This window comes from Opisthocomus hoazin, chromosome 18, assembly GCF_030867145.1.
Source record: "Opisthocomus hoazin isolate bOpiHoa1 chromosome 18, bOpiHoa1.hap1, whole genome shotgun sequence".
Taxonomy (NCBI): Eukaryota; Metazoa; Chordata; class Aves; order Opisthocomiformes; family Opisthocomidae; genus Opisthocomus; species Opisthocomus hoazin.
Window position 1 is genome coordinate 107,028 of NC_134431.1, and position 27,442 is coordinate 134,469.

General features: G+C 49.7%; 1 pseudogene; it reads left to right on the forward strand.

Moving 5' to 3' along the window:
- The first annotated feature begins 3,164 nt into the window (after positions 1-3,164).
- Positions 3,165-26,855, forward strand: LOC142363571 (AF4/FMR2 family member 1-like; annotated as a pseudogene).
- Positions 26,856-27,442: the final 587 nt, after the last annotated feature.

The following is a 27,442-nucleotide window of genomic DNA, read 5'->3' on the forward strand; positions in this document are numbered from 1 at the left end:
CAAAGGTTAAAGCCTGTTGTTAAGGTCAATGGAGAACGCAGCACCAGGAAGAGGGGGAGGAGGCAGCACTGGTGACATCGTTAATAACACTGAGACGCTTTCTGTAGTTTTCATCCATTTATTTTCTTTGAGATATCTAGACTAGGGAGAGCCTGGAGATGGACTGTCGGGCCGGCACGCGCCCCAGCTGCTGGCCCGGCCCTGGTGTTGGCAGCCCCTGGGCCTGGCTCTATCGGTGCCGTCGGTGTGGCCTCTTGAGGAGCCGGGAGGGGTCCTGGGAGCTGCTGGCCCTCCTCTTCTGGCCTCGCCGTGGCCTCGCAGGGCGGCGGTCCCTGCCCCGGCTGGGAGAGGAGGGCCCTGCCACGGCCTCCCCCGGCCCCTTGTGCTGCCCCTCCTGCTCCCTGTGGGTGGGAACGGGGGCGTCGGGGGGGCTGCTGGGACCCCCGCCAAGAGCAGCGGTGGAGGTGCAGGGGCACTCCTCTTCATGGGAGGCAGCAGGACAAGGGGCCGCCGCGGGGCTGCCCTCCCACCCCTCAGCAGCGGGGCTGCCCTCCAGGCCCAGCAGGCAGTGGGCCTCCCAGCTGCAGCGCTGCACGGCGAAATCGAGGAGCTGTTGGACGAACGCCGCCGTGCAGTGCTGCAGGCTGGCCGCCAGCACCTGGACCAGGATCTCTTCATCCAGCCCGAAGAGGCCAAGGGTAACTATGATGAGGGTCTCCACGGTGTCTACCCACAAATGATGGTTAGGAAGGATCCCTCCCAGCTCCTGATGCACCCAGGGCAGGAGATGCTCGAGGAGAGCTGGGTGGAACCGGAAAAGGGCTGCCCAGGTGAGTGGCTCGAGACCGCCCGGAGGAGCCCTGTGCAGCCGGCGCTCTGCAGGATCTGTCTCTGTTGCTGCAGGACTGTGGGCGGATGGATGGCCACGAGCATCTCCTGCCTGGTGGACGACGACGGCGGATTCCGCAGGTGGTGTGATCATGTGCTCCTCAAAGCCGTTGTCCGCCCACACCAAGTGCACGATGGATTGCACTCTCCTCTTGCAGAGGGGGCACTCGGGCGTACTCTCAGCCCACCGCAGGATGCACTGGTAACAGAAGCGGTGGAGGCACGGCATCATGTAGGCGGCATCATCCCAGCTGTCCAGGCACACTGGGCAGCGGTCCTCCACCTCTGTGGCCATGCTCTCCACCCACTGCGGTGGGCTGGGGGGAGCTGGACCAAACCCTCCCTCCAATGGGTGACGGGCGCTGCAACAGCAGGTGTTGTGCTAGAAGAGAGGCCACGGTCACTGGCCGGCCTGGGGAGGGGTGGAAGAAATGCCCAGGTCCCTCCAGAAGGAAACCCTCCCAGGTGCCCAGGGTGAGGTTCCCCCCAGCTCACCTCTGCTGCTGCGAGGGCGGCTCCTGGGTGCCGCGGCTGCCTGAAGCTGGCAGGGCCAGGGATAATCCTTGAGAGGCTCTGGGGTCAGGCGTGGAGAGCTGAGCAGGACAGCTCCTGAGCAGGACACCAGCACCAAAGGCTTTGCTCAATATTCCAGCCTCACGAACTGCTCAGCTGGAGTGCAGGCACGAGCCAGCCGGGTGGGCTCGGTGCCTGGATATAAGCAGCGAGGAGCTCCTGGTCACAAGCCATCTCTAGGTGACATCACAGCCCACCCCTTGGTGACAACAGAACCTGTCACTTGGGGTCTCAAAGACATCAGAACCCATCACTCGAGGACATCCCAACAGGCCACCCTGGCCCACGACGCTCGCCCCGGCACCACCGCAGCCCCAGAACATGCACCGGGGGTTACCACAACCCACTCCGTCCCCTCACCTGTCGCCCTGGGCTCGGCATCGGTGTTTCCCGCCAGGCACCGAGGCTTCGGCTGTGTCTTCCCAGGGCCCCGTCAGGTCGCTCTGGCTGGGGCAGACGTCTCCAGGCACATATGGCAAGAGAGTTTGCTGTGTAACACCTCGTGCCTCCCTGGGGGGGCTGCAGGACAAAGCCCCGCGGGTCTCCCCACACCCTGGCACTGCTGGCCAGCCCTCGGGGCTCCCCTGATTTGTCCCATGGGGAGTCGCAAGCAGCACATGTCTTGGTCTCTTGCATTTTCTCGCATTTCTCTCCCCTAGCCAGAGGGCACAAGGGTGATCCCCTCTCCTCAGCACCCACCAGGCCTCCTCCGGGCACCACAATCCATTTGGGGTCCTGCAGACAGGCTGACAAACCAGAGGGGCTCAGGGGAGGCAAGGAGACTCTGTGGGGATGGAGCTGGTTCAGCACGGAGCAGAGGAGAGGTCGGGGCACCTCACAGCACAGCCTGGTGCCTGTGGGGAAGGCGTCAAGGGGATGGGGACAGGCTCTTCCCAGCACTGCCTGGAGGGAGGGTGACCTGGAAGGAAGTTAGAACCTGGCTGCGCTGGAATGGAAGTAGCCCTTCTTTGGTCAAGGTTTTTACTCCTCTGTTGTCATGGAATCGTAAAAACAAACTGCTCAGGGGCGTTAGAGGTGACCCACAGAGCCATAAATCTTTGTTGCTTGCTTAATAATTTGACATGAAGGCTTGAAAGAGTGTGAAGGTTTGTGTAGTTTCCTTTTCCTAACAAGCATCAGGAACACTAACCCTCTCCCCACTTTTCTAAGGTGATGTGGATCACTCGGGATCTCTCATATTTGTTTTCTTGCTATCAAATGTGTTGTTATGAGGGGTTGGAGGCTTATTTTTCTTATTAGGGCAAGAGAACAATTTCTCACAGAGAGCCCTTAGTTTGAAATGGGGTTGAAAGACACAGAGGTTTGACCTGAATGATTAAAATCCCTGTCTTGCTTCCCAAGCTTTTTATCCCATTTTTGGAATGACACTTGTGTAATTCTCTGCGTTGAGGAGTCGGTCTCCAGCTAGTTTCAAGATTTGAATCACTATACTTTTCAATAGCAAAAGTTTTATCTTTCTGTTTTCCAGCTCCTTTTGGGATGCCTGCATGATTGCCAAAGGGGGGGATAACAATGTGGGAGAATTTTGGGTCCTTCCCCACAGATCTTTCCATTCCAGCCTTTTGAGGACCTCGATAATGCACTGAAATTGCAAGCGCTAGTTACCACCTGCAGGCAGAGGACTAAATTGTGCTTTTGGGAACATTTTCAGGCAGCCTGCTCTCTAGTTCAGCAATAGTAAGATGGAGTTCGTGCGTCCCCACTTGTAAACTGCTTTGAGTATCTGAACTGCTCGATGTTACGGCTACCGCTGAGATGTGCAGAAGCATGAAGTTCATTGTGTAGAGAAGAAACAGGAGATAGGCTTGATGCTGGCATTTACTTATGTATGTGTGATAGGAGACTTCAGCAGCAAAAAGAAAACCCCTATGACAGGAGAAATGTTCACAGCCCTTGCGAGCAGAGTGTGTAAACATGGACAGCTTCTGGTGCAAAGATGATGCTTTCTGCCCCTTGGGGAGCCAGTGCAGGCTAACAGCGTGCTAGTCTCTTGCTGTACAAGCATCAGACTTCTTCTACCCTGCCCTGCTGTGTTAGTGTGCTAGGCGACCTTTGTTGAGGAGCATTTCCCTCACAGAACTTCACCTTGGTTGGTTGTAGATGGCAGCCAGTGATACTGACCTGTATCACAAAATATCCTGAGTTGGAAAGCATGGTTGTGTGTTACCATTTTATCATTCATTCGGGTAAATGACAAGAGTTTAGCAGACTGAGCATGCTGAATGTTCAAAAAGGATGTGGGTTGTTGATTTGTTTTGGCAAGCGCAAACCAAGCCTTTTTCAGTGTCTGCTGCTTGAAAATGTGTCTGCCTTGGCTGATACTTATCTTCTGGTTGTCTTTCAGAATGCTCCAGGACGACCTGCAGCTCAGCAATAGTGAAGGGAGTGGTGATGACCAAGTCAGTTTTAGATGTTTTATACACTAGGCACACAGACATCCGTTTAAATCATCATGACTTGTTGCGTTGTCCTGAGTTCCTGATGCTAACCTTTCCTCCCTCCTCTTTGTTTTTGTGAACAAAACAGGTTGTTGAAAAGCCACCTTCTTCACTTGCTCCTCCAAGGTACAGTTTTGTTACCAAACTACTAGCTAGACCAAAGAAGGAGACAAAACAAAACTACTTTTTACATATGGGTTAGATGGGTGAGGGTTCCTGGTTTCTCTTGTAGATACAGGCTTTGGTTTCTAGCTGCCTGAGGCTGCTGTTCAAAAATGGCTTCAGTTGTGTGGGGTTTTACGGAAAGCTCCAATTAGAAATGAATAATCCAGGCATGCTGGATTTTGCCTGTGAACCAGAATTGTAATTCCCCAACTGTTCCCTCCTGTTCTCCCCTTCCACCAGCGTATGTGGAGATCACACTGGAGCTAATGGGATTTTCAGTTGTAGTAGTAATGGGTGAGGTGTGAGTCCAGTTTTAGTTCAGAAGGAAGCCCAAAACAGGGAAGCAGGTGGAAAACAGAAAAGGACTTACTGAGGCTGTTTCAGCTCCTCCAGACAAGGCAGCTTATTGTAAGCAGTTCCTGTCATGTATTGTTAGTTAGAAGCAATATTCAAGGTAGACTGAACAGACACATGCCAGCATTAGAGGAAGAGAGGTGGAGAAGCCCAGAATTTTTCCTGGAGGAGAGCACTGACGTACAGTTTTGCCTTGATATCTATATTCTTAAAGCACAGGGTCTACAAAGTCAGACTTGCAGAAGGGCACGCCAGTTCTTGGCATGGTCTGCATCTCTGCAAGCTGTTGAAATAGAGTGTTCTCACAATATCAGTCTGGATCAGCAAGGAGCTTGCCTCCAAATCATACAAACTGGGAAACAGTTTTCAAAGTAAAAAAAAAAAAAAAACAACCCACCAAAAAAAAAACCAAAAGAAAAAACCCTCAACATTTTGATTTTGTAAGCTGCCGAGTTTCAGCATCCATGCAGGGACAGGAGTGACTCTCACACATTGATACAATGCACAGCCAATTCCCGATTTATTGGTCTGCTTGCGTGGTTATATACATTTTTCATATCTGCACACGCAATCATGCTTATTCGGATAGGCTACAGACATAAATCACGCGCTGTTCACACACCCCACATTCCCTTACGAATGGTAACTATGCACTAACGCCAATAGCAACAGGCCGCCTCCACGTCCTTGAACACATCTTGTTTTTGCTAACCCACATCATGTGCACCATCAGAACTTTCTCAATTGTTATTCTTAGCTGCCCTTTCCAGCGGCCTATGCGAACTGTTTTGCTTAAGCGGCCTAGTGATGCTAACTCTCAAACTACATCGACCCCAACAGTAAGCCAATTTCAAAACAAAAAGAAGCTGTATATAAAATTCATGGCTCTCCCTCAGTTCCATCTGGTCCCATTGTCAGTGCTGGAGGAAAACACTTCTGGTAGGGGAGGGTGTTGCAAAAAATGCTGCTGCTTGACATGGCTGTTAACAAGACCGTTACAGCACCTTGACCAAGTAACACAGATGAAGAAGTGAATAATTAGGGGGGAGAATACAAAAAAGAGAAACCACCCTGGAATGTATGTTTCTGTCTTGTTAGCCTTTATTGGAAATTTTTCTTTTGAGGATTGGGGCTTTCACTTGTCAGTTCCAGTTGTTTTTTAAAGTTTGGTTGGCTAAATGCAGCTTCACGTCGTAGCAATGGCATCCTGCGTACGTATTTGTCTGACTGGGTTGGAATTGAAGATCTGGTGCTTTATCTTTTGAGTATGGCAATGTATTCCTTTGGCCTTCTCCCCTCTCCTCTCAGTGCCAAAACATGGGGTTTCAGTTTTTTGTTTGTATCCTGCCATGTCACTGTAACAAGTAAGTAACCTTCACCTATGCTGCTTTCTAGTTTTATCTCATGGTGGCCTTGGAGTGCCCTACAGTCCCTGCCCAGGAGTGTGGCATCAGCACATTCCAGCAGGCTGGAGTCAGGGAGCACCAGTGACTCAGACAGCTCTTCAGACTCAGAGATGGAGGGAATCTCGAGTGACAGTGAAGCAAACAACCATCCGAGAGCGTCAGTGCCTCAGGTGAGCGCAAATAAAATGCAGAGGTGGCTTAATACAGGCTCTTGCCTCAGACTCTCTGCTGTCTGAATACGATCAGGACAGGAGAGATGAAATACTGTCGTTGTTCAGGTATCCCCTTGACATCTCTGCTGCATCATCAGACTTCTCTTGCCCTTTGCTTCCCTTCCAGAGTTTGTCAGTTCAAGAACCCTTAGTAACAGCACAATTAGACTTTTACATGCGTAACCTTGAAGTGTTCCCCTTTCTCCTTTGGTGTCATTTTCTAGCACTCCTGGAGGAATTAGTGCCTTCACTGACGAGACATAGCAAGGCCCAGATGAGAAGCACGGCTTATCTGGGGTGTTCAGGGCCCACCTCTGCCAGTGCAGCTTTTCTGGGTGCTGAGGCTATGGGCTGCTTCAGGGTCAGACCAGTTTCCTGATATGTGTAGAGGACCCCCTGCCTCCTTGCAGCTGCTGTGCATCAGTGACAGATTCAGCTTCTCCCAGATCGCAGCTGAAGTGATCAGACCTGCAGGAAGGTCTGGAATGTGCTTAGACTTGCTTCTCTTGAATTTGGCTTGGATAGTGCTACACTGGCGTTTCTGAGGCTTTTATTGGGAAAAGCAGACAAACAGAACTTGGTGCCTGAATGTTTCATAACCGAGACTATGCATTTTTTAAAAATCTGCTGCAGAAGCGCTCATGTCCCCTGGTTTCAAACAGTTCCTCCAGCCTGCAAGACATTCTCAGGCCAGTGGGAAGGGCGTGCTTATATCCTACGGACCACAGCTGATGGACCCCCTTTGAACCTAGTTTAAAGCTCTCTCAATGAGCCCCGCCAGCTCGTGGCCAAGAATTCTTCTCCCCCTTTGAGATAGCTGAGTTCCACCTGTCGCCAGCAGGCCCGGTGCTGTGTACACCTCCCCATGATCAAAGAAGCCAAAATTTGACTGATGGCACCAGTCCCTGAGCCACCTGTTAACCAGGTGAGTTTTCCTGCGCCTTTCAGTGCTGTTCCCTGCCACTGATGGGATGGAGGAAAACACCACCTGCGCCCCTGATCCCTCAACCAGTCGCCCCAGTGCCCTGAAGTCCCTTTTGATGGCCTTGGGACTTCTTTCTGCTGTCTTGTCCCCGCCAACCTGCATTACCAAGAGGGGGTAGTAATCAGAAGGCCGCACCAGACCAGGGAGTTTCTTCGCAACATCCCTAACCCGGGCCCCAAGGAGGCAGCAGACTTCCCTGTGGGATGGGTCCGGTCGGCAGATCGGGCCCTCTGTTCCCCTCAGAAGGGAATCACCTATGACAATGACCCTCCTTTTTTTCTTAGTTGAGGCAGTCGTAATTCTTGGGGCTGACTGACTCGTTCTAGGCAACCCCCTGGATGGAGCCTCACCTTCACCCACATCCTCTGTGGCCGGTCCCTCACACTCCAGAGCCCCATATCCGTTGCTTAAGGGCAACTGGGCAGGTGAGGGAGGCCGGGGGGAGATTCGCTTGCCCCCCCGAGCAGGGACCCGTTTCCATTCCCCCCCATCTCTTAGGCCCCCTCTTTCTGCTCGGTGGCAAGAGGGTTGGGGGTTCTCTGCTTTCTGTGGAGCTGCTTCCTGCTGCCTCGGCCTCAGGGAGGGCAGGGTGCGGCTCCACCAGTCGATCTCCCTCTCACACTCCCGGATGCTCCTCAGCCTCTCCACTTCCTCCTTCAGCTCTGCCACCAGGCTGAGCAGGTCATTCCCCTGCTCGCACCGAACACAGCCGTTGTCTCTGCTGTCCGCCGGTACGAGCGCCAGGCTCAGGCACTCCCTGCAGCCAGAGACCTGGACACCCGCGTTCTTGCGTGGGGCCTCCGTCTGGGTCCCCACACTCCTTCGAGCAACAGCTTTACCACGGGTGGTAACCATGGCTAGAATATCTCCTGTAAGAGCGATGCCCACTACTTGAGTTGCCAGGAGGGGCGGCTGCACCCTGCCTGTCGCCTTCCCCGCTCGCCCTGCCCGTGCGAACTGCTGCGCAAACTGCTGCGCCACTCCCGGGCTGCTGCGCCATCACAGAAACATGGTCACCATCACAGAAACATGGTGGGACAACTCGCATGACTGGCATGCTGTCATAGATGGCTACAGACTCTTTAGGAAAGACAGACCAACAAGGAGACGTGGGGGAGTTGCTCTATATGTGAGGGAGCAAGTAGAATGCATTGAGCTTGGCCTGGGGGCAAATGAGGAACAAGTTGAAAGCTTGTGGGTTAGAATTAAGGGACAGGCTCATAAGGGTGACATTACGGTGGGTGTGTACTACAGGCCACCTGACCAGGAGGAGGAGGTTGATGAGGCCTTCTACAGGCAGCTGCAAGCAGCCTCACAGTCACAGGCCCTGGTTCTCATGGGGGACTTCAACCACCCTGACATCAGCTGGGAAGACCATACAGCTAGGCAGGCGCAATCCAGGAGGTTCCTACAGAGCATCGATGATAACTTTCTGATGCAAGTGGTGGAGGAACCAACAAGGAAAGGCACGCTGCTGGACCTTGTGTTAACAAACAAGGAGGGACTGGTGGAGGATGTGAAGGTTGGAGGTAGACTCGGCTGCAGTGACCATGAAATGGTCGAGTTCAGGATCCTGCATGGAGGAAGCAGGGCGATAAGCAGGATCAAAACCCTGGACCTCAGGAGGGCTGACTTTGCCCTCTTCAAGGAGCTACTGGGAGGAATTCTGTGGGCCAGGGCTCTCGAAGGCAGGGGGGTCCATGAGTGCTGGTCGCTCTTTAAACGACACTTCCTCCATGCTCAGGAGCAATGCATCCCCCTGAGAAAGAAATCGAGCAAAGGAGGCAGGAGACCTGCATGGTTAAACAAGGAGCTTCTAGCGGAGATCAGGCAGAAGAGAAAGGTCCATGGAATGTGGAAAGAGGGACAGGCCACTTGGGAAGAGTACAGAAACGTGGTGAGAGCATGCAGGGATGCGACGAGGAAGGCCAAGGCCCACCTGGAATTGAAGCTGGCAAGGGATGTCAAAAACAACAAGAAGGGCTTCTTCAACTACATCAGCAGCAAAAGGAAGGCTAGGGACAACGTGGGGCCGCTGCTGAATGAGGCGGGTGTCCTGGTGACGGAGGATGCGGAGAAGGCAGAGCTACTGAATGCCTTCTTTGCTTCAGTCTTCAGTGCTAAGACTGGCCCTCAGGAATCCCAGGCCCCGGAGGTAAGAGAAGAAGCCTACAAAGAGGAAGACTTTCCCTTGGTCGAGGAGGACTGTGTGAGGGATCGCTTAAGCGATCTGGACGTCCACAAATCCATGGGCCCCGATGGAATGCACCCACGAGTGCTGAGGGAGCTGGCGGATGTCACTGCTGAGCCACTCTCCATCATCTTTGAGAGGTCCTGGAGGACAGGAGAGGTGCCCGAGGACTGGAGAAAGGCCAATGTCACTCCAGTCTTCAAAAAGGGCAAGAAGGAGGACCCAGGGAACTACAGGCCGGTCAGCCTCACCTCCATCCCGGGAAAGGTGATGGAGCAGCCTATCCTGGAGGCCATCATCAAACAAGTGGAAGAAAAGAAGATTATCAGGAGTAGTCAACATGGATTCACCAAGGGGAAATCATGCCTGACCAATCTAATAGCTTTCTACGATGACATGACTGGCTGGGTAGACGAAGGGAAAGCCGTGGATGTTGTCTACCTTGACTTCAGCAAGGCTTTCGACACAGTCTCCCATGATATCCTCCTGGGGAAGCTGAGGAAGTGTGGGCTGGATGAGTGGTCGGTGAAGTGGATAGAGAACTGGCTGAATGGCAGAACTCAGAGGGTTGTCATCAACGGCGCTGAGTCTAGTTGGAGGCTGGTGACAAGTGGTGTCCCCCAGGGGTCAGTACTGGGCCCAGTCTTGTTTAACTTCTTCATCAACGACCTGGATGAAGAGTTAGAATGTACCCTCAGCAAGTTTGCTGATGACAGCAAACTGGGAGGAGTGGTAGACACACCAGAAGGCTGTGCTGCCATTCAGCGTGACCTGGATAGGCTGGAGAGTTGGGCAGAGAGGAACCTGATGAGGTTCAACAAGGGCAAGTGCAGGGTCCTGCACCTGGGGAGGAACAACCTCATGCACCGGTACAGGCTTGGGGTGGACCTGCTGGAGAGCAGCTCTGTGGAGAGGGACCTGTGCATCCTGGTGGACGACAGGTTGACCATGAGCCAGCAGTGTGCCCTGGCTACCAAGAAAGCCAATGGGAATCCTGGGGTGCATCAAGAAGAGTGTGGCCAGCAGGATGAGGGAGGTTCTCCTTCCCCTCTACACTGCCCTGGTGAGGCCTCATCTAGAGTACTGTGTCCAGTTCTGGGCTCCCCAGTTCAAGAAAGATGAAGAGCTACTGGAGAGAGTCCAGCGGAGGGCTACAAGGATGATGAGGAGACTGGAACATCTCCCCTACGAGGAGAGGCTGAGGGAGCTGGGCTTGTTCAGCCTGGAGAAGAGAAGGCTGAGAGGGGACCTTAGAAATGCCTACAAATATCTGAAGGGTGGGTGTCAGGAGGATGGGGCCAAGCTCTTTTCAGTGGTGCCCAGTGACAGGACAAGGGGCAACGGGCACAAACTGAGGCACAGGAAGTTCCGTCTGAACATGAGGAAGAACTTCTTCCCTCTGAGGGTGACGGAGCCCTGGAACAGGCTGCCCAGGGAGGTTGTGGAGTCTCCTTCTCTGGAGATATTCAAGACCCGCCTGGACAAGGTCCTGTGCAGCCTACTGTAGGTGACCCTGCTTCGGCAGGAGGGTTGGACTAGATGACCCACAGAGGTCCCTTCCAACCCCTACTATTCTGTGATTCTGTGATTCTGTTAATCGTCAGTTCTTCACAGGCAAAAGCACAGATTTTAAGACCTATAGGCAAAAGTTCCTTCTATTTAAAAAAAAACAAACCCAAAAACAACAACCAAAACCAAACGTCTCTTACCATCCTTTGTGTTTGGAAAACCTAATGAAAACCTGCATCATGATGTAGTTCACAAACAAGATAACCAATGGTAGAAGTGCTAGAAAAGGATTAGAGTATGGCCCTGTCTGACAGCTGCCTACATTATAAACCAAAGCTTACTAAGTCTTTTGGCCATGTGTTTGTAATGTTGCACCAAAAAATTGTTCTTCAGTGGGTTAGAAGTTAAAATTCCAATGAAAATAAAGCAGATTTGTGTTATCTGAAGAGTATAATGGATTTGTGGTTCAGTTTTACTTACAAACCCACGGTAAAACCAAACTCTGTCTTTTAAACCAGGTTTCTAGATTGACTCACTCAAACAGAGTTGAAGACATGTCTTGTTTATCTACATGTTTGACAGCAAGTTGAGTCTGCATAGAGAAGAAAATCGTGATCGAAGGGATTCATTAGTCTTGGAAAACCTTTCATGTATTAGGCTTTCTCTTTTTGCGGAAGAGTTGTGGCTCCTTTCCGAAGTGAGAGTTGTGACTGGGGAGAATCAGTGAGGGCAGGAGCGTAGCTGTGCTCTGATGGTGCCCAGAGAATGTACACATTTGAGTGATGCTGACACAGACGTGCTATTTTTAGAACAGGCCTCAGAGAATCGTGTCCCTGATTTGCAGCTTCTGTTTTAGGGCTACCTGAGTTTTCTTTCCTCGTAATTTGTTAGACTACTGTTAGATTAGGCAGGGCTTGTATGAACCACATGATATTATCTGACCGTGACTCCAGAGGCCTTCAGACCTCAGTCATTGCTTGTGCCTTGCTTGACCCAGTGGGAAGCGAGTGTTGGGTTGTGTAAGCAGAGGACTTGGAAGAGGCTGGACTTGGTGTGCTAGCCATACAATTTCCTTTGGTAAATGGTTTTCTTTTGGTTAAACCACAGGAGCCTGACAGCCTACCTGTCAGACTTCCATGAGATGTAGTAGCTGGCACAACTCCTCGTCCATTTAGAAAGCAGTTCTGTGTGCAGATAACTTTCCAAAAGTGTTACAAGGACAGCACCTAATCTGTTTTTACAATTGCTGCTTTTTTTAATGTTGTCTGATTGTGCAATGACATTGGATAGTGGCAAAGTGAGATGAATGTATACTGGTCTCTTACTGAGTGACAGGTAGGGCTAGCGGAAATCCAGGAGTGCTGTGCAAACACATTTGACTCACCCTGTGCAAAAACAAGGTCTGTGTTTCTGGAGTAGGTGTTGATGTGCACACGCTAGAGCACCTCCACTGTCTCATGCTCTTTCGCTTTCAAGCTCTTTTAACACTAAGGGGAAATTTTACTGGATTCTGGTACGCTGTGCTAGGGTGATGGAAATAGTCCATAAAGGCATCAGTCTTGCATCCTTCCTTTCTCTTTTTGTCTGCAGCCCAACCCACCAACTTCTGCTAAGTGGCAGTTTGACAACTGTCTAACCAAGGTGAATCCACCAGCAGTGCCAACAGAGTCTCAGTGAGACTCCCTCATCCTATGAGGATGGATGTGAGGAGGGCAAGCAGCAGGGACAGGGCGTCAGCAGCAATTCCTCCCACCAGCATGGTGAGCCGAGGGAGCCTTATCACAAGAACTCCAGCCAAGCGGCTGGGTCTTCTCAGGACACTCGCCTTCTGACCAAACACAACCGCCAGAAGTCCCCTATGCGCACCGAGGAGCCCTCACCCAGGCAGGCTGTGGGTATCCAAGGGCCTGGCAAGGCCCCGGTGCACAAGGGGCCCAAGGGAGACCTGAAGGTGGAGAGTGACCCTGGTCATTTTGAGGTCAGAGACCAGTCTGCCAAAGAGAAGCCAAAAGCCAAAATGAAAAAGAAGCCAAAATATGATGACAGAAAAGACCTGAAGCTGGCACTGCAAGAGCCGCCTGAGAACAAAAAGAACAAAAGCTCCCACCAGACCAAAGCCAAGCCCTTCTTCGACCCCGAGGTCATGAGAGATGTTTTACTGGGCAGTGCCCAAGAGCATCTCACTCTGAGTGAGCCTCAAGGCCAGGGCACAACCCCCACTGGGACTAATGGCCACATGCCTGCCGTCGTGGTCAGAGATTTTCACAAGGAGAAACTTCCTTTAGCTATCAGGGAGAAGAAGCTGCTCTTGCCAGTGAGGGACTCCAGCGCCTCTCAGTCCCTCATGGCAAAAACAGATCTCCCTCTCCTGTCAAGAGTCACCTAGTCCCCCGGCAAAGGCAGTCAGCAGCATTTTGGTTACTATTAGGAACAAGAGGTTTAGCAGTTCCATCCCCGCCAATACAAAATACTTAATCTGTCCAAGCAAAAGTATATAAAATGTCATTGTAGGATACTTGTCAGTGAGCCTGAAACCCATATCCGCTGTGCTCTGGGTTTCTACTTTGTCGGTTCCAGTATCTTCTTATCTTTTTTTCTTAACTGGAATCGATCAAGTTTAGATGTGTTGGTCTGTACTTTACATGGACTTTCGAAACCAGAGTGATTTTTTTTTTCCTTATTTTTCCTTTCTGTTAGAGGGAAGTGGAGGAGACGACTGATAAGAAGAAAATGAAATCAGGAGAAGAAAAAACAAAATCATTGCAGTCTTCAGCTAACGAAGACTCCAATAAATTGAAGTGAGTATACGTTGGTGGGATGGTAGAAAGATGCATAAAACTGAGTCTTTCTTAAAAAGTTTAAGGTGAGGAACTGTATATCCTGTCATCATACTCGTGAGTTTGCTTATAACAATGTGCCTTCTGAAACTTCATCTGCTGCAGATTTGTCCTTGCATCCTGGAAACACCCACGTGGCTATGTGCATGTAATTCATTCACTTCTTATTTGTTGCACATGTGGAGTGATATTTGGGTGTCACCTATCTTCCTCTCCCTTCTTAATGCTGAGGATTACGGTTCTAATCGTTCAAGAGTAAGCTGATGCTTCAGCGCCTGGTCATCCTCCCATACTTGGTTTACACTGCTGCCAAAGCATTGAATGTTGTGGCATTTGTCCTGATTTCTGACGGTTGAGGTCAGAATGAAGACTTCACCGTTTTAAACACGAACCTGTCCACCCTGCAGCTTACTTTGCTGCATGCTGTGATGCCTGTGTTACACGCAGCTCAAAAAATCTGTTTATGCTGCAAGAAATTTAATTGCCAGTTGTGCCTGTACTACTTTTTCTTCTAAGCTGGTAGGCAACCATCTGCACTTCTGTCTTTCAGACCAGATGCAAGAAACAAATTTGTGCAAAAAATTTGTACGTTGTTTGAGTTGCAAACAGTGTGGTAGACTGCCTGCCTGCTGGGATGCAGGAGTCATTTGCTCTTCTCCAAACTGCAGTGGTGGTAGTCTGTCAGCAGATGATTGCCCTAGATGGTCTAGGAGGTGGCAGCTGTTCTGTGGGGAGTAGCGTATGCTTGTTCTGCACAATAGGGTCTCAGGGGTTGGCAAGAGAACCTGCCAACTAGTTGAAGATGTCCCTGCTCATTGCAGAGGCTTTGGACAAGAGGACCTTTAAAGGTCCCTTCCAACCCAAACTATTCTATGATTCTAGGTGAGTAAGGCTTGAGAGTTCAAGTATCATTTAAAATATCTGCTTTTGTGAGAAATGGAATTAGCCCTAACAGGCTTTCAAAAAGGGAGCTGGACTAGACGATCTTTAAAAGTCCCTTCCAACCCAAACCATTCTATGATTCTATGAACTTCTTTTTCTTTGCCCATGTCTTCCTCATTCTGGGTTCTGCTGCCATGCTTATTTTGGGGAAGTTTGTGCTCTCACTGCATGGGAAGCAGCAGAAAGCTTTTTATCAGACTCATGATAGTTGACATGCATTTAAGGCTCTTTGTAAGGTGAGAAGATGATAAGAACACATTTTGCAGAGAGACTGAGGTGCAGACAAATTGAGTTGCTTGCTCAGACTCCTACTGCAAACAGGTGAAACAGCTGCAAGTGTGGCCTGGAAGTCATGGCTCCCGTTCCCGTGACTGAGCCATCATGTCCACAGCGGAGAGTTCTGGCAGCCTCTTGCGAAAGGATATTGTACTAAGTGTAACTGTGTCCATAAATTTTGACTTGGTGATCGTTGCTGTTTTCTTAATTGCACAGGTTCTGATGAAAGAAAAAAGTCAGATGTTAATGCTAGTATGGTCTGCTCCTTCAGCTGCTTTTGCTGTCACTGGTTACTGGCTTGGAATAGCACTTACCAGCTGGCTGCTGGTGCGCACGGTGTCTGTGCTAGGTGGGACCTGTCTTCTCCCAGCTGAGAACACAGAGGTGGATGTGATGGATCTTGCAGAGCTCTGTTTTCTGACCTTGCTGCCACGCAAGGCTGCTGAACTGGCTATGCAAACGGCTATGCAGCTCCCCCTTTCCCTAAACGAACCAGGATGCTGTAGTGCCAGCAGGCTTTTCACTGTGACTGGCCCGAGTTTGTAGAGGGGTGAAATGTGCAAAGCCCAGTCCAGAAAACAAATTTGTATGTGTAGGTGGGTAGAGGTAGGGAGCATTTTCCCTTCTCCACTAAAATTATTTTGTTGTCTTGTCTTTCTTGTCTGTGACCTAACGGACACGCAACCAGCATGCCTTTTGAACCATGGCTCTGTCTGGAATTTCAGGTGGCCAGGAATTTCTTCTTTATTCCAGCATAGCATTTGCAGTGCTTCTAGTAGATCTGGTGAAACTTACCCTATAACTTGCATACCGGTGTACTACCAGCATTTTGGCTAGGTCTTTGATAGAGCGAATGCTTCCAAGAGCATGTTTTCGAATGGGCAGCATTCCCCTCAGGGGAGGCTCGTGCGTCAGTCATGGGCTACTGCATTCAATTCCTGCTTGCTTGTGGCTTGAATCTGAGGTATTGGCTTGGATTGGTATGTAGTGCTGAGGTTTGTGTCTTGACAATACGAGTGAACTGCTTCCCTGCAGGGACTGACCGTACTGTGGGAAAAGTGGGTTGTGGAAGAGGGGAGAGGACTGTCCCATGCACAGTAGAATGAAGCCTTCTCACTGAGACCCCATGAGTTGGGATTCACTGCTCAGTGTTTTCTTGGAAACTTTGAAAAGCTGAATAAAAATGATGGAAATGAGCAGTAGACAAACTAGGTTTTGAGCTATTCGGTGCTGCTTAGAGCTGCTGAAGTTCACTGGCTATCCTAACTTCAGATGATCAGAAATCTGATATGTTACTGTATTATTAAATGTCGTAGTCTCTGCCATTTAAAAGCACAGCATTTTAAGTCTCTCTCACTTGAATCCTCTCAACTTTGTAAGTGTTGTCTGGTTCAGCTGGCAAGTCTTAAAGAACAACTCAGTTTAATTCTGTCAAAGCACATACAGCATCAAGTGTGAGGGTGAGCGTCTCTGAGCCTAGAAGATATTTTCTACTGTAGTGGGGAGAGAGAGGCAGTGCTGCAGTTCATGTGCCTTGTTGGGTGATTTGTCCCAGGGATTTTAGTCACTGTAATTACCTCTCTCCCTCTTCCCATGGAAAGGGGCTGTGTTAGAGGGGTGCCTTTTTGGCAACGTCCTGATGTTCTGGTTGCAAGTCTTTACTCCAAGGACAAGTCCTGAGGCTTATTCCTACTTGAAAAGCAACTTGCTTGTATGTTTTTGGCAGTGGACGATGTGGTACCTAATGTACAATGATGTCCCTGAAGTTTTTGTTTTGCTTCTGCTGGGATCTTTATGTTAACAAGTCACCTCACGCTTCCAGAGAAATTTCAGCAGAACTGGTACACGATGTAACTAAGTTTTTTAAAAAATCCCTGCATTATATGTATATCCCATTCATCACAATTGCTGAATTCGCTTCCCAGAGCATCAAAAGCTTCATTTGAAATGCAGAAGAAAGATTTCCGGCTACCTCTGCCACTGCCGACCATGTCTCCTGCACATCCTGAGCCAAAGTCAACCAAGATGGCCCAAAAGAGACCCAGAAGTGAAAGCGGCGAGCTGCCTGGCGTGGATAACACTGCCAGGAGCAAGAGCAACCACAAGGATCCTTTGTTCTCCAAGCACAAGAAAGTGGAGAGAAATCACCCTGAACTGTCCAAGGGCATCGCAGTAGGTATCTGTTCTAACTGGCAGGATGTTTCCTGGGACCCGTGGGTGCTGTGTGACTCTTTTTAGAAACGTGCTCTGAGGATATTAAAAAGGAAGGAAGATAAACCAGCCACCAGAGAAAGCTCTTGGAAGCATTTTTGCCCCTTTAAGTCTCTCTGTGACCGTGTGTTGCTAACCCGAAAGCCTGCATTGTAACTTCTCTACTGACTTTCCATCATCTGTTTTCATCTCACCAATGAAAGGCAGTGAGAAGGGGTGGCAATGTAAACACCAAAGGCAACAGAATCATGTTTATGGCAGTATTTATGGCAGTAACTGTTTCTGACTGTAGGCAACTGGAAGTAAAAAATCCAATGTGTTTAGCAAAGAAAGATTGGATTGCTTCAAGATACGAAACAAGCAACCTGTGGTTTTGTCTATAACCTGGGTACAAGGCTTTATAACTTTCTTACAAAATTGTTAATGATCCTTGCAGCTGGATTGTTGCATTTTTGGGTTCTAAAATTCAGTTATATTGCTGTTACTGGGTGTGTGTGGTCTAGGATGTTGGGGTGTGTGTGTTTGTTAAGCCAGACTGGGCTTGTTCAGCCTGGAGAAGAGAAGACTGCGAGGGGACCTAATAAATGTTTATAAATATCTCAAGGGTGGGTGTCAGATAGATGGGGCCAAACTCTTTCCAGCGGTGCCCAGCGACAGGACGAGGGGAAATGGGCACAAACTGAAGCAGAGGAAGCTCCAGCTGAACACGAGGAAGAACTTCTTCACTCTGAGGGTGATGGAGCCCTGGCCCAGGCTGCCCAGGGAGGCTGTGGAGTCTCCTTCTCTGGAGATATTCAAGACCCTCCTGGATGCGGTCCTGTGCAGCCTGCTCTGGGTGACCCTGCTTTGGCAGGGGGTTGGATTGGGTGACCCACAGAGGTCCCTGCCAACCCTGACCATTCTGTGATTCTGTGATTCTGTGATTCTGTGACTTTGCATGCTCTATTAGCTGGCTTCTAACTGCTTGCTTTTTCCTGAGAATGTAGATAGTAATGGAGAAAAAGCAATTGCTGTGTGGCTATGCTGGAAATAAGTGTGAATGAATATGTGTTCCTGCCTTGGCTAGTGGCCATGAAAAATGTGCTGCTTGCAGCCTTGCTGCTATCTTAGCCATAGAGGGAGAGCCTGGAGAATAGACTATTGCCTGGGGAAAATAAACATTTTCTCTTGCGATTTAGGAAAGCCAGGCTTTGGCATTGATTTAGATGTATCTCTCTAAGCAGCTTCATCTCTGCTCTGTGGTTTTTCAGGGATCTGCAGGGGATGTCACAGATCCTTTCCCAGTGCCTTCTTTCCCAAATGGTACCTCCAAGCCAAGGAGACCTCAACTGAAGTTTGAAGAGTAAGTTTTTGTTTTACACCCCGTGTCTGCACTTTCTGAAAACACCAGGCAAGGCTGGCCCTACAGCCACCCTGGTTTCTGCTTGTTAATGAGCACTACTTCTGGGAGGAAAGAGTGAGGGAGAGATGTCTGTACTGCCTTCTCGTGTCTGGGACTTAGCCCACCCACCACAAAGCAAAGGTCTCATTACGAGAGTTCTTAGTTTGAGGAAAACTACTCTAGAAATCAGGTGCTTTGTAACTCTGCAAGGAGGTGTGTCTTGTGCCTGTCTACAAGTGATGGGTTTTGATTTGTCTGATTCTTGACAAGCGGCGAACTCCTCTGTGACGAGGTGCTGGGCTGGCAACTGACTTTTTCTGAGAAGGCGTGACTCTCCACTTCTCTGTTTTGTTAGTGCACAGGTGGCTGTGTGCCATTTGCCTGGTGACTAGATTATCCCAGTGCACAGAAACGTGCGTGTTCCAACTTTATTGTCATTTTTATGTTGATTGAGACCAAGACCTGTAGAAGCATTGGTGGCCATACCTCTTGTAAGCAGATAACTTGAATGCAAGCTCTTTTGGTTTGAGGTGAGTGTGTGGTACTGCAAAGTTGACTGTATGTTTCAATCAAAACATATTTGTAGTATTGTACTTGTGGAATGATAGGAGATCCCACAACTACTATTTTCCCATGGGAGTGAAGAAGTCAACCTGGCCTCATAGTAGCCTAACCTCCACTGTTTTTTTATCTGGAAATGTAAGTTTTCAATGTTATTCCAACATACACTTTTTAAGAAATGAATTCAGTTTTTCTGTGCATTCAGCTGCTGTGTATTTGTGAACATCCAGACAACATTCATTTAGTGACTATCATAGTTGTAATGTGTTTGATAAGGCTGTAACAGACTTACCAAAACAGGATATTTGGACTCGCAACATCCTCTAGATATGAAGAAAAATCGATAATTACCCTACCCTTTTTCTCTGTTTTTCCTCTCCCTGTCCCCAATTCAGACAGGATCCAGTGGAATACTACATAGAAGAGGCCAAGAGGCTGAAGCACAAAGCTGATGCAACGGTAAGCCTTGGCCCGGAGCCAGAAACGTTAACCAGCTCTCGCATTTGGATGTGATACCTGCATGCATATGACTAAGATGCACTGGCTGACGTTACTTCTGTACTCCATACCTGGCATATGTTCAAGGCATATGTGGGGCGGCTGTCCTTATTTGCCAAATGTTCAGACATTTCCCTTCATTATAAAGATACCTAAAGAACAGGATTCAGAACTGATGTTGTCTGAGGTTAGAAGACCCTGCTGGCTTTGCAGAGCTGTCACAAAGACCTTGGAAGACAGGTGGAACAGTTAGTTTTACGACAGTTTTCTCTGAAACATCAGGATCCTGAGGGTAATTATGTTGCTGGTGAGCAAGACTTGGAAGTGTCCTTTGCAGATGTAACTGGCTTTCTCTGCTAGGTGCAGTTTTAACAGTGTGCATGAATGAACATATTTTTTTGCTGATTATGACTCAGTTGGATAATGTACATTCACTGCTTGCCATTGACCTGTGAAAATGGACTGAGGAAATAGTGTAGCAGCAAAGCCTCACCTGCCTCTCACAAGGCAGGCCTCCAAGACCAGACAATAATGTCCAAAAAACGTGAAGATAACAAATTACTCAAGGAAAATACTGAGCGAGAGGAAGAGATAAAAATAGCCAGAGCACACAAAGCTGGGATGACTGGGACCACACTGGGGGTTCTGCTGAGAACCCCTGAATTATCCCCCAGAGGCCTGGCTTGCATCTTTTTCTTTCTTCAGATCCTGCCTAACTAGAGACGAAAAAGGAATCCAGGTACCCCTGAGAGAAGCAGGTTTCATCTTAGTCTAAAAATGAGAATTTTCTTCCCAATAGACCGACAAGACTGGAAGGGCCTTTCAGTACCTAGATGCTGCCCTTTCCTTCATTGAGTATGGGATCGCCTTGGAATCGGATTCAGCAGCACCAAAATCAACTTACAGCGTATTCAGCGGCACCATAGATCTCATCCAGTAAGCAGTTTTCAAAGTGACATGGTTAGGCAGGACGTCTGGAGGGGAAGGGTTAGTTGCACTGCGCATTTGCAGCTGCTGCAGCTCTGGATTCCCACCGTGGAGCAGAGTTGAGGTCACTGTACAAGAACGAGACAGATAGACCATCCCAAGGCACCAGAGAAAAATCCTTCGAAATGTTTCAGCATTGCTTGTCAGGAGAAGTAGGCACCACATCCTCCTCTGCATCTGAGCCTTGCAGCTGAGGTACACCAGAGGACACTGATTATGACAATCAAGGACGTGAAGGAGTTTTTACTTTATCCAGATCTGAAGTTGCTTTTGCATGTGAGTTCAGTAATATTTCAGTTTAAAAAAGTGAAGCAACAGTATAGCGTGTGGAAGAACAGTTAGTGCCCCAAAGGTTTGCAGCTTGATTGAAGGCAGGTTTTACTGGTTTCTCCCATGTGTCTTTCTACCTGTACCCTTTATTGGGGCTTCTTTTAGCAACCTTCCTCATTTAGTTTCACAGCCCTTGAAGATGTATGTAGACAGAATGACGTACACAGGCAGTGCAACCCAAGGGACCATGGATTGGGTAGAAGAGAGACAGGTATTAGTTTATTCATATTGAAATAACAGGTTACATGAGTGTTTTCAAGAGCTGGTTTGACTTCTTGCCTTAGAGCTGAAAAAGCTGTCAGGGTTTTTTTTTTGTGGTAGACTTCGAACTTTTTGAAATGTATTGTTTGCATTCTGGTCTTGATGGACTGTATTTCCAAGATGATGATGTTGCTTTGTTTTCAAAACAGAGATTTGCTTGTTTGTTTTTTTGCCAAAAGAAACATTTCCACTAAGATGTCTGTCTTGTCCAGAAATAACTGAATTACTAGTTTATCTTCAGTAGTGGGGATACCTTTTCTGGGCCCCAGGCTCACTGGTGGTCCACAGGAGGCATCTACTTGTAGGGATGTTGCCCATTAATCAGTGTAAGAGGAGAGTGAGTCGCATCAGGGGCCACATCTGTTCCCGCTGCATGGAAAACAAGGTATTTTGAGACAGAGTCCTCTGCTCAAAAGCCTACAAAGCACTCTGGGTGAGGACTAAGAACTCAGGGCAGGTTTCCTGACCTTAGGACCGATGTTTGAGATAACAGTGTGGACTGTTGTTTCATAAACAGTGGGACTCCAGAGCACTGATGGCTGACAAGATTCTGTTATTTTGTTTCCTTAGATTCATCATGACATTGAAATCCTTTATGGACTCCTCAGCATCTTCACGTGAAAAAGCCTTTGCCGTGTTATGGTGCGTAACTTTTTCCTGCACCTTCAGAGTCTGACTTGATAGAGCGAAAGGCCCATTGCTTTCAGAGGCAAACAAATTATTTAAATGGGAATAGAGTTCTGCAAGGAAAAAACCCACAATATCAAAACCAGAAGCCAGTGTTTGAGCCGTGTAAGTGAAGCTGTAGCTGAACATAGCTGAGGCACTTCTGGACCGGAGCTTCCTCAGCCTGTGGCACCTATGAAGAGGTTGGGCACCTGTTTATATAAAAGAGCAGACATGGTCCTTCCTTGTTTTTTTTTTTTTCCCCTTGTGATGTTTTCACAGAGTCTTTTTTTAAGATGAGCGGAAGGAGAAGAAGTTCTGAGCTTTCCCGACTTTTCAGTACAGTTGGGGTGTGCCTGCCTCTGTCCCACAAGGCTGATGGCTGCTTGGCAGGTAGCAGCGAGTGTCAACACTGATGCTTGGGTGTGTTTCTGTTCACAGCATGCGCTCCCAGTCCATTCTGCACATGGCAACGTTTCGTTACAAAAGAGACACTGCAATGGAGTGTTCCAGGATCCTGCATGACCACTTCAAGGTAGGGCACGCCTATTGCTAAGCTGCCAGCTGGACAGCCCAAACCTAACAAGGGTTCTGTTCCTCGCTGCAGAGTTCTTCCAGAGCAACACAGGCACCTTCTCCATACATTGCAAGGTAAGATTTAAAAATACATACTTTGTAATGAGCCTGTAAGGGTGTGAGTGAAAACAGTAGCTGGAGTATTTGAGTGCAAGCTGCGTTTGAGAGTGCCTCACCACTTGCTCTTTCTTGTCACCTGAAATCATACTGTTAGGGGGCATGAGTATGTTTCTGCTCTCTCTTTCCTGTCTTTTCTCTTTGGAAAGGGTTTTTTCTTTTGTTACGAGGTCCAGAGTTACCGTGTACCAAGCAAAGTAGTTTTCCACTAGAGAAGCAGGTCAGAGGAGCAAGAAAGGTATTGTCACTGTGCTGTTTCAGAGCCCCTGTCGGTGCCGTCTGTGTTCTGTTAGCGATCCCTTGAGACTTAACGGGATACCATCCCCATCTCCCTGGCCGCCGCCCAGTAGGATTATGCCTTCACCCTGTGGTAGCATAACTTTGAGGTGATACTTCAATATTTGTCTCTTTAGCTGAGTCACCAATTAAGCAAAAGAAACTCATTCTTCTAACTGGTGAGTTACTGAGCGTGTTGTCCTTTCAATGTATCTGCAGCAGTGTTGCTGTGTATGGGGCAGCAAAAGTAGAGGGGAAGCTGTCACATAGCAGTTTGAACCGACGCCCAGCAGACTGGGCCTGTGTTTTAATGACAAAGAGTAAGGAAGAGTTTTTCTGTGTGCCGTGGTAATCGCATGTGGCATACAGCTACCCGGCCCCCGTCTGCCCCTCCTAAACTCTGCGTTGGAGAGAGGGTTGTTTGGTCTTTAGTAGCGATGCTGTAATTCCAGTTATTTTTTTGCCACCTTACACAGGATAGTGTATTGGGAAGTAAATGGTCTCCTGCGAGTGTGGTGGAAGCCCTCTCATACCAGTGACTAAAATTAGGTTGGCTGAGGTGGAGGGGTCAAGTGATGTGATGAAGCCTGCCTGCACCTGGAAGGCAGGCAGCTGAGCGCATTTAGCTTCCCTAGAGCTCTAAATGAGTTTGTGTAGGCTGACCTGGCTGCTTTGAGCCGCTGTCAGAAAGCTCCATCTTCCATAGGTGGGGAGTTTCATCATGCCTGAACTGTAAGTCATGAGGAAAAAACACTATGCTAATCTGGTGAAAGCTTCCACAGGTAGGTGTAGATTTTGGAAGGTGGATTGGTGGCCCTTTCTGATGTCTGGTCCCGCAATTTCTATTGCCAAGAGAAGTTCTTAGGTTGCAAATCACTTCAAAAATCTTGGCCTGGCACTCCAAGGACCATTACTTGTTACACAGCTGAACACGTCTCAGTTTTCCACACTCCACTCCACACTGCAGGCCTGGATTGTACTAGAGAGCTCCTGCTATAAGATCGTCTGGCGGCAAGATTTTGACGTTAAACGTTCATGATGGTGTTTCTTTCTTCTGCAGAACCACGGGCATGTCTTCCCCAAAGCCCTCTCCGGCCAGTTCTGTGAGTTCTCAGCCGGGATGGAATGCTAACAACTGTGGTGGGAACACCATCCCCTGTAACATCCCAAGTATCACCTCTTCCTACGTCAACATCACTGCTGGCATCCTCTCTGCATGCGCTCTGTGGGAACAGGCTGATGCACTGGCCAGGGAGAATAAGGGTAAGTTTGTGCCCTCTGGCTTTTCTGTCTTACATGTTGTCGTTCTGTGTATGTACTTGCTTAAATCCGAACACTCGGTGTAGCAAACACCAGACATAAAGATCAAAGCGTGAAATATATTGAAATAGACAGCTATGGCATATTGGCCGAGATACTTGATGGTGATATATTGATGAGTGTTCCAATTAAAAGGTTGTCTTGGCATCCTCAAATGTCAAAGAGCTAAGGCATGAGGGTATCAAGTGCAGGAAAGCTGCCACCTTGCTTCATGGTAACGCAGGAAGCACAGGAGGTTTTTTGCTGTTTGTTTTTCCCTTTGGGGCGCTTAGCTTTTCTGAGTTGGTTCACCTTCTTTAAGAACAGCTTTTTGGCCTGTAGCCTTGTAGTTTAGTTTGATTGTCAGACTTCCAGGTATTTTTGCCTTGCGAACAGTGAAGCTGGCTGTGCTACGTAACAGAGAAGCTGAGGAGCATTTGAACTCCAGTCCTTGCTGGGCACGTGACCAGTACCTGCCAGCAGCATTTCCTAAAATTGCTGCTACTTTTTTTATTTTACAGTTTTATTGTTAAAAATGTATTGTCCTGTAGTACAAGCAGTGGTGAATAAGCAAAAGCCCTAAAGTATGTGCAGTTCAGTCTGTAACCTGCCATCCCATGTGGCATTTGCAGTGACATTTGTCACAAAACACAAAGTTTTGTGAGCTACTGTGGGCAAAGGGATATATTGCCACCATCTGTTGGCAAACTTGCAAAAGAGAATAGGCACGATGTGCCTGGCTCAGTTTTTGGAAGGCTGTAAAAATACTCACGCTAATGAGGCAGCTGCTGAAATTCAAAAGGCTTTGCAAGTCCCCTTTGAATAAAGTACCTCCAGTTGTTGGCTGTTCTCTGAGCAAATCTGTGCTCGCAGCAGCACTGCATGTGTAGTGTTTTGGATTCTGTCCTCACAAGGCTGCTAAAAGACTGTCACACAGAAGGAGTGGTGGATGCTGCTGTTAAGCCAGAGGAAGGAGTCATGGAGGGAAACGTGTGGGAGGCAGCCTGAGCACAAGCTTGCTTCAGCCAAGGCTGAATTAAAAACCTGCTCTGTGTTGCTGTTGTAATGTAGGGGAACGATGGCTGGGGTAGTCAGTACTCCCAAGGGAGTGGATCTGTGCAGAGGAACAGTAAATACTCACATAGGCCTGGCAAGTTGTACAAATTTTTAAACCTGTTCAGCTGAGAAATCATGATGTCTCCAAGGCTTGAGGACGGATGATGGAAAGGCACCAGTCCCACGACAGCTCTGTGTGTTTCTGGGCATCGCTCGGGAAGACACTCGAATTTGGCTTGCTTCACACCTGGCGGAAGCCTGCGGCGGGGACTGGGCTGTGAAAACCCAAACTTTTGCCCACCTACCACGGCGTCTCGACGTCCTTTTAAAGCCAGCACCTGGGGAGCCGGTTCAGTGCGTGTACACGTGTGTGAATGCATTCTCCTCTCACGTGCCCTGCCTCGTGTGCTTGTTACGCTTCCCGGCCTTCTGATAGTGCTGGGCTCTCTGCATCGACAATGTGTAACGGCACTTGGCGACGGACAGCGTGACGCTGTTGTTGCTCCTGGCGGCCCCCTCGCCTGTCAAACGTGCCTGTTGTGCAGAACCAACCAAATGTTTTTGCTCTCCCTCCTCTTTTTCCAGAGTTCTTTGCTGAACTCAGCACAGCGACGTGCGCTCTGGCATTGAACAGCAGCTTGGTCGAACTAGTCCATTACACTCGACAGGGTTTGCAGTGGCTGGGACTGGAGACAAATACACCATAACTGGTCCTTAGGGAAGCCACAGCAACAGTTTTTATACAAAAATGTGTACACGTCTACATTAATAACATTAAAATGTATCTGGGGAATGGAAAAGAAACAAGACTGCCGTCAGATGACTATTTGTAGCCAGTAAATGAATAAGCCGATAATGTTACTGTCTGCAAAAAAGACAGCAGCATCTTTCACATAGCGTATTTTTCTTCTCAGTAAATTTTACTTTAAAGAGGAATTCCTCTCCCACATGCAGAAATATGAACTTCTGTCATTGTATGATGTTAATAATTTCTTGGTGCTCTCAAAATATGTTTGTTAGAAATGAAGGTAGTGAAAGACTTGCTTCTGTTCAGCAAAGTCACTGGTCCTTCCAACAGCCAAACTGAACCACACTGTCTGCTGGAAAAGGCATGAGATAAAAACCACAGAAACAGACCCCAGGCCTGGAGCTGGGGCCATGGGCTGTGGCCACGGGGAGCGCCGGTACCCCACAGCTCAGCACTGCGTGCAGGACCTCCCTGTGCTCCACACCCTGCCCAGCAGCACCTGGGAGCCGCTGGAGGCCTCGGGCAACGACGCAGTGGCCATCAAGGACAGCGTCCCCGGCACCAGCCCCCCCTGGGCCACGCTGGCCCCCCCCGCCAGCCGGCGGAACCCAGACAGAGCCCCACGGTGAGTGTGGAGGGCATGGCAGAGCCTGCAGGCGGGCGTCCCGTGCCCGGGAAAGCTCGCATTGCCCCGGGGCCAAGCGGTTGGGGTTGCTGTTTCAGCAGGGGTGGGCATCTTGGCAGGCACGGAGAAGTCCCTGGAGCTGCCCGACCTGGGGCCGAACACCTTCGCCGAGGCCTTTCCCAAGCTGGCAGGGGACAACCTGCAGTTTCCGGACGAGCCGACATTCACTGTGGACATCTCTGACGCACTCGCCTGGCTCGACACCATGGACACCGTCCCCAGTGTCCCCAGCGCACCCCACAGCCCCCACTTGAGCGCCTTCCTCAACCAGCCCCCCAGCCTCTGCTAGCATGGGGCAGAAGGTGATCGCTTCGAGGGTCAAGTGGCGGGGGCAATGCTGGGGGACGCCGACCCGTTCTCGGGGGTGGCGATGTCCCCCTGGCCGGACCCCAGCGGGAGCAGGGCCGGGGGGCAGCGGTCCTCCCCACCGGGCTGCCTGAGGGTCCCTTGGAGTCTCCTGTGGAGAGGAGTCCCGTGAGGAGTCGTCCAGAGGGTCCTCCAGAGAGTGCCCTGGAGGGTCCTCGGCAGAGTGCTCTGCCGAGCCCCGCGGCTGCCCCTCGTCGCCATCGGCCCCGCACGGCCGACCCGCTGGAGGAGGCTCTGCGGGGGCAGCCCCGGGTGGCTCTGACCCGCCTGATGCTGCCGCCGGGCATCATCTCCTGCCATGTGGTGCCCAGGGCGGGCAAGGTGGGCAGTGAGCAGGCCAAGTGCCCCGCGCCAGCTGGCACCCCTGAGGCGCAGGAGACCTCCCCGCGGGACAGCGTCCCACCTAAGCAGAGGAGGAAGATGGGGGTGCGCCGGGTGGTGAAACGCTTGAACACCCTGCGGAGGAGAAGCTGGACGGGGATGGAGCGGCGGCGGGAGACAGCGGGCAGCAAAGGGGCAGCAGTGGGCAGCAAAGGGGCAGCAGCAAGCGGAGGGCATCTGGCAGCAACACTGCGCCCACCGAACGGGCCAGAACCCTGAGGGACGCCGGCGGACAACGTGCCCGCT